The sequence below is a fragment of the Plectropomus leopardus genome, chromosome 12 (genome assembly GCF_026936395.1).
Source record: "Plectropomus leopardus strain MGB_pleo_1.0 chromosome 12, ASM2693639v1, whole genome shotgun sequence".
NCBI classification, from domain to species: domain Eukaryota; kingdom Metazoa; phylum Chordata; class Actinopteri; order Perciformes; family Serranidae; genus Plectropomus; species Plectropomus leopardus.
The window spans coordinates 5,118,499-5,124,498 of NC_142187.1; the positions used below are offsets into that span (position 1 = coordinate 5,118,499).

The window sequence follows — 6,000 nt, forward strand, 5'->3', positions numbered from 1 at the left end:
GGTATTGGGCACTGAGAGATATCTTCGCATTTTGACCCCAAGGTGTTACATAATGTTACGTTTTACCAACTACTTTTATGGCTTAGGATTGCCTTGGAGACAACACCATTAGATCACATCATTGCACTGCCTCTGGCTGGCTGACTTGCTGATTTACTGAATGACTGAAGAGCCTATACATTTCCTGTAATGCTATCTGACTCAAACTGACATTGTTGTGTTGTACAATGACTTTTACAGTCAATGTTTGGCCAGTTGGATGACTCTGAACGGCTGACTGCCTGGCCGGTGGACTGAGGATGTTGAGTATACCTGGTTGGATGACCGCTAGCCTGACTTTCTGCCTGCTTGCCTGGTAATCTGAGAGGGATTGCATGTAATCCCACCAATCTCTAAAGCAGAAATCATGGCATCATCATCACAACAGCCATGCATTAGAACATCTCCATTAATCCATCAAGCTTCCTGCTTGTAGTCTTACGCATCATCAGCCAGTCTTTTTCCAAATTTATATTATTATGAAATGTATGGTTCAAACTTTTGGGGAAAGGAGCTGCAATTTAGAATCCATGGTTACGTCCCAGTTCCTCAGAATTTGTACTTCACTTCAAACAGGATGGCTGAAATTGCACCAGATTTCCCAAACCCTTTAGTTTTTGAGCTAGCACTCTAGCTTGATAAAATGTTAGCATACAAATGTTTACAGTGTTCTGTAAACATTTGTATGCAATCTAATGGTTCCTGTCTAAATGCCCTTTTATACCAGGCATGGAGCAAACAAAACCAAACAAAAAAAATAATTTGTTGACGATTTTTCACATTTAGACCTTTCAAACTAATGCCGACATGAAAATTTGCAGTCCACCAAAAATTCATTGTTGCCATGATGATAAACACAATGTAACTAGCAGTTCTTCTTAGGTGCAATAATCCTTGAATATTTATACTTATACTGATTAATACTTTTTTGCACTGTTAAATTTGTATTGTTTTTATTTTTGCTTGGTCTTAGATTCTGTTGTTTTATTTAATTGTATTTATTAGTTGCTTCAACTCGTTTTAGATTCTAGTGTCCTATTTCATTGTTGCTGTTGGTGGGATCTCAGTACTTAGTTTTGTTCCCTCTCATGAACCTATTTTTTTTGGAATAACAATAAACATTCTTGAACCTTGAAACTTCTTCTCCAACTCATTCTGACTGTGTTGTAAAATAGTGTTTTCCTTTACAATTCTTGTCATATTGTTATGTTAACAGTACAAGAAATTCAGCCTTTACGCATTTTAAGTGTGCATATGGGAACCTACTAAACTCTTTCTTTCTTTCTTTCTTTCTTTCTTTCTTTCTTTCTTTCTTTCATCCTTTCTTTCTTTCATCCTTTCTCTGTGTCACTTTTGATTCCTGGCTGTCTGTCTTTCACTGACTTATCACAAAGATTATACCCATAAAAAGATTGCTGTTTGAGAAGGACTGCTACTTAAATCTGGAAGGCGGAAAGTATTGGTATTATTATGAGTATTGGATCTAGTCTGTAGTCAACACAGCAAGAATTCATTCGAAATTGAGCATTGTTCATTTTATGGTTATTGTTATTTTCACTGATTAATAAAACTAAAATCTTCCATTTCAAAAGCCATAATTGAGTATTTTCTATTTATTGTTATTAAAATCATTTATAATGTTTACTTCCTTTTAGTATCCGTCTTTGTGTTCATTCACAACTATGTTGCTTACTATCCTGTGAACCACACTGTCACTTCACTGGAGTAAAATGGCCTGCGACAGGAACGGACCTGCTGTCTGCAGGTACCACGCATTGGTTTAAGAAGGTTTCTTCAATGCTAAATTGTTAAAAGAGACTTTGTTGAGTTACTCAGGCTTAAAGGTCATGGAAGTAAGACTTCAGATGCTACCTGACCTGAACTTTACCAACCGATCTCAGGACCCATCAGTTATTAGCCGCTATGCCTCTGGGAGCATCCGGTGCCAGCAGGTATTCAGGCACCAGTTATTTTGGCTTTATAGAGAGATACCTGCATATGTAGATCTTTAAAAAAGCTAATAAAAAGCAAAACTGTCATCTGACGATGGCCAATCTGTTCCTGAGATTACATGCATTCGGTCTCTTTCGCTCTGGACTTAATTAATACTACTTGGGCTACAAACAGAAACCACAATGTTTCCAATACTAAAATCTTCCCCTTGCCTTCAGGTTCTGCATATATATGCAGATAACTGTTTATATAGATTATGCACCATCACGGGGCGAATACTGGGAAAATCTCCATTCCTGTTTTTTTTTTCTCTGATCAAAATCCAAATCTTATTTCAATAAGCCTTTGATTTAGACTCAAAACTGTACAGCCCCAACACTGTCTCATATTATGAGCCAAATAAAGCAAAGTGGTCTGATTTTCAAAGACAGTAAAATTTAACTGTGACATCTTTCTCCATGTCTGCAGATGATACTATTCATTAATTAGTCGATTGACAGAAAATTAATCTGTGACTATTTTGATAATGAGTTCATATTTTACAAGAAAAAATACCTTCTTTGGTTTGGACTACTCAAATGCTGCTTTTCTCAATGCTACATTGCAGTAAGTTGGATATTTAAGAGTTTTGAAGTGTTTGTTGGACAAACAGTATTCATTATCTGATTCAGAGACTTAATGACGTTATTTTTCCATACATATACACTTGGAGTAATAATAGTGAGTTCAGCCTCTTGCTCAGAGACACCTAAACATGTGTCTAGAACCAGCCGGGAAAACAATCAGACAACTTCCATTAGTAACCAACCTGTTCCACTACCTGCTATCACCTCATCAAAAGTAAGAACATAAAAACAACCACTTAATACCAATTATGAAGTCTATGGCTGGTAGTAGTATAAAACAATAAATTCAAATGAATCATTTATTAAACACAGTGTGGCATATGAGTGACAGAAGCATAGACAGGCAGTAACAAGGTGACCGGTAGACAGAACTGGAGAGACAAAAAGTGTCTAACTGGCCCAAATAAACACATACAAAGACTGCAAGAAAAATGACTGACCTCTTCAACTCTATAGGAGCCACCAGCAGATCCAGACCATTATTTCAAATTCCTGTCTAGACCGCAAACTTTTGACAAATACCAAACATGCCAGTCTAAAATAACTGTATAATGCCAAATTTCTACAGCATGGTACGACTCTACTAAACTCAGTCTTTCTTGATTTTACATTAGCAAAAGTTGTGGATAGTGCCTCATACTTTCTTGGGGGTACCACCTCAGTTAAGGTTCCAAGTGGGCTAAGCTTACACTAGAACATGAGTTAAAACACTGCAGACCACCGATTGATCAGAGAGATTCATCACTTGCAGAACACATCTCGCACAAACCTGCCATTTTTAAATAGCCAAGCTACTGTCAACAGTTGTTGTAATTTTTATTGATAAAACTGGCAAAGTGAAGATATTCTTCTGTTTGGTTGCTAGTGAAAGTATTGAGAAAATGATGTGTTTCAATGACGGTCAGCTACAATCCTGCCTTCACTGAGGGGGTACTATGAAGCCCCCAGGAACAGTGCCAGGCTTTGACGCTAACTTGCCTGAGTGGCCAAACCAGAATTACAACTTCTTGGTGTGTCACATGATGAACTTTTTTGCCACATTGCGTGACTGAGTAACTGTCATAAAGCTCCGGCCCCACCTCTGAGGCTATGTCCAGTTCTCCTCATACATCCATGGTTACTATCTGGAGGACTTAATACCAAATGTGAGTTGGGTCGAGCCGAACCAGGCGGTGGAAACAAGAAATATGCTAAAGAACATGACTCCTGCATGTGTCTGTTTGATGTACTGGTGCAGCCAAGTGTCTTGGGTTCAAACATCATGCAGCTTTACGTAAAATGTTGCAACAAGCAGTTACAGAACTCATTTACCCAAACTTTACAGCTCCTGTTTCTTTAAGGGGAGAATTAAGATTCTCCTACTACAATACAGCCCGTCTGTGCTGAAGTAGCTCATTTATTAATGAGTTTACGATTTATTTTCCATCCCAAAACACAGAACATTAAATTTCACATCCAAAATAGACAGAAGACCAAAAGCAGACACAGCCAGAGAGCGTTAGACATGAGCATAGATAGAACAATGTGTACTAATCCACACTGAGACAGAGGATGCAGTGTGTGTAGCTGTGTATGTGTGTGTAGAGTGGGGAGGGAGGGTATCATTGTATAACGACAGGCTTAGCCCCTATAGAACATCAAAGACTGGTCCTAAAACTGGTTTATAGGCTGTGTGACATATAAAAAAGCCTTTATATAACATGGCCACAAGTAATTTGTTGCTGCACCTGCTGCCATTGAGAAATCTCCTGTAGTTAATATTATAGAGCCAAAGAAGCACCAAAAATGATATATATCTATAGGCTACTGTAGTCCCATCTAGGACTATTGGGGTTAAAGGCAAAGGCAAAGTCTAAAATAGCACATAGGACACTATTCAATCATTAATGGTTACTGAAAAGCACTATGAGCTCCTGTTGGGATATGTTAGTAATATTCTGGGATTACTACAGCCTGGTGGTTTTTCAGCAAGAGGGGTGTACCATCCCGACTGCGGCAGTACCATAACAAAGAGACACGAATCCACGGAGCTCTGCATGAGGCAGAGATTCCCCCTCACACGCCCACTACTCTCTACCACCATTGTGATGGCAAACACCGTCCACCGCTCCGTCAATTTGCCTGTCCGCCATATATTAAGCCAAAAATAGGCCCGCATCCACGCTACTGCGGCGCGAGACCTAAATACGAGACCTATAAATATGGCATGAATTTCATCATTCACTCAGCAACGCACGAGAGGATGGCGCAGCGCGAGGCGACAGTAAACAACGATAACTCCGCGATGACACGCCAGAATCACATAAGTATTGTAAAATGGGTCACTCTACTCACCGTTTTCGATGTTTCTCTCGCGGAGCGCGCGTGTGTATGTGTGTGTATGTGTGTGACAGCCGGAGTGTGTGAAGGTGAAAATCTCTCCACCTTTCTCTGCTGGCAGAGCAGACTGGTGCCAAGACTCAGACACAAGCCCCGCCCCCTTTCCCAAGCGGCTCAGCCAATCAGGAGCCGCGGAGCAAAAAAGGGTCCTTTCATCTTCTGGATCTGCAGGCATCAGGCTGCTGCTGCCTTCACGAGCTGCCGGAAACATAACACTCTCACTCCATTTTTTTTCTTTCTTTTTCTTTTTCGTCTTTGGGGCGGTGGGTGGGGGGTAGTAAGGTGGTCTTTTTAAAGACCAAGACAAAGTATTAACCAACATAATAAAACAAACAGCATTTTTTGAAACTTAAGTTACTTAAGCAGTAACTGACACAAATATAAAAATCCATGAGTGTAAATAAAAATAAAAATAAAACATGACATAGTTATTGGACCTGTGAATGTGTCAGTTCGGTAACTTTATTTTGAAGTGTAGTGAATTTCCAGCACAGAGCTTTTATTTTGTGTTCCAAGCCAACATGTTTGTTTGCATTTTGTAAACTAATGTTAGGCCATGAAAGAATTACATCAAAGTCATATGACTTAACATTCCCACCTCAACCAGACTGTAGAGGTGTGTTGAGCACAGTTAGGCTTTCGGACATTTTGTAACATAATTTAGCAATTTTTTAAGACACATAAAAGCTTCGAAGTTCATGAGTGGGGTATTTACTAATAATTTTATGTTAAGCTAAGCTAGTTTAACCACAGACCTTACATGACAGGTATGCCATATCAAGATGCTGATTACTTAAACAGCATGAGTGCCAAACAAATGTGCCTTCAGGACAGTCACAATTAAAGGCCTGAAATTGCACAATTTACAGTACCCTTTTATTGTGATCATAAGGTACACCTGTTCTATGACGCTGATTAATCAGTGGCTTGATGTGCCACACCTGTCTTGAAAATGGGGAGGTGCTAAAAAAAAACATGGATTTTAACAAATTTGCAACCAAAC

The 6,000-nt window shown here is 39.2% G+C and overlaps 1 protein-coding gene across 5 annotated transcripts in view; it reads right to left on the reverse strand.

The window, feature by feature from the left end:
• Window positions 1–5,107, reverse strand: part of map4l (microtubule associated protein 4 like) — a 126,740-nt gene extending 121,633 nt beyond the window's left edge. For all 5 annotated transcript variants that reach the window (XM_088085059.1, XM_088085058.1, XM_088085056.1 and 2 more), the window contains exon 1: window positions 4,953–5,107. The gene's annotated coding sequence lies outside the window, so the exon portion shown is untranslated. The remainder of the gene's footprint in view (window positions 1–4,952) is intronic.
• Window positions 5,108–6,000: the final 893 nt, after the last annotated feature.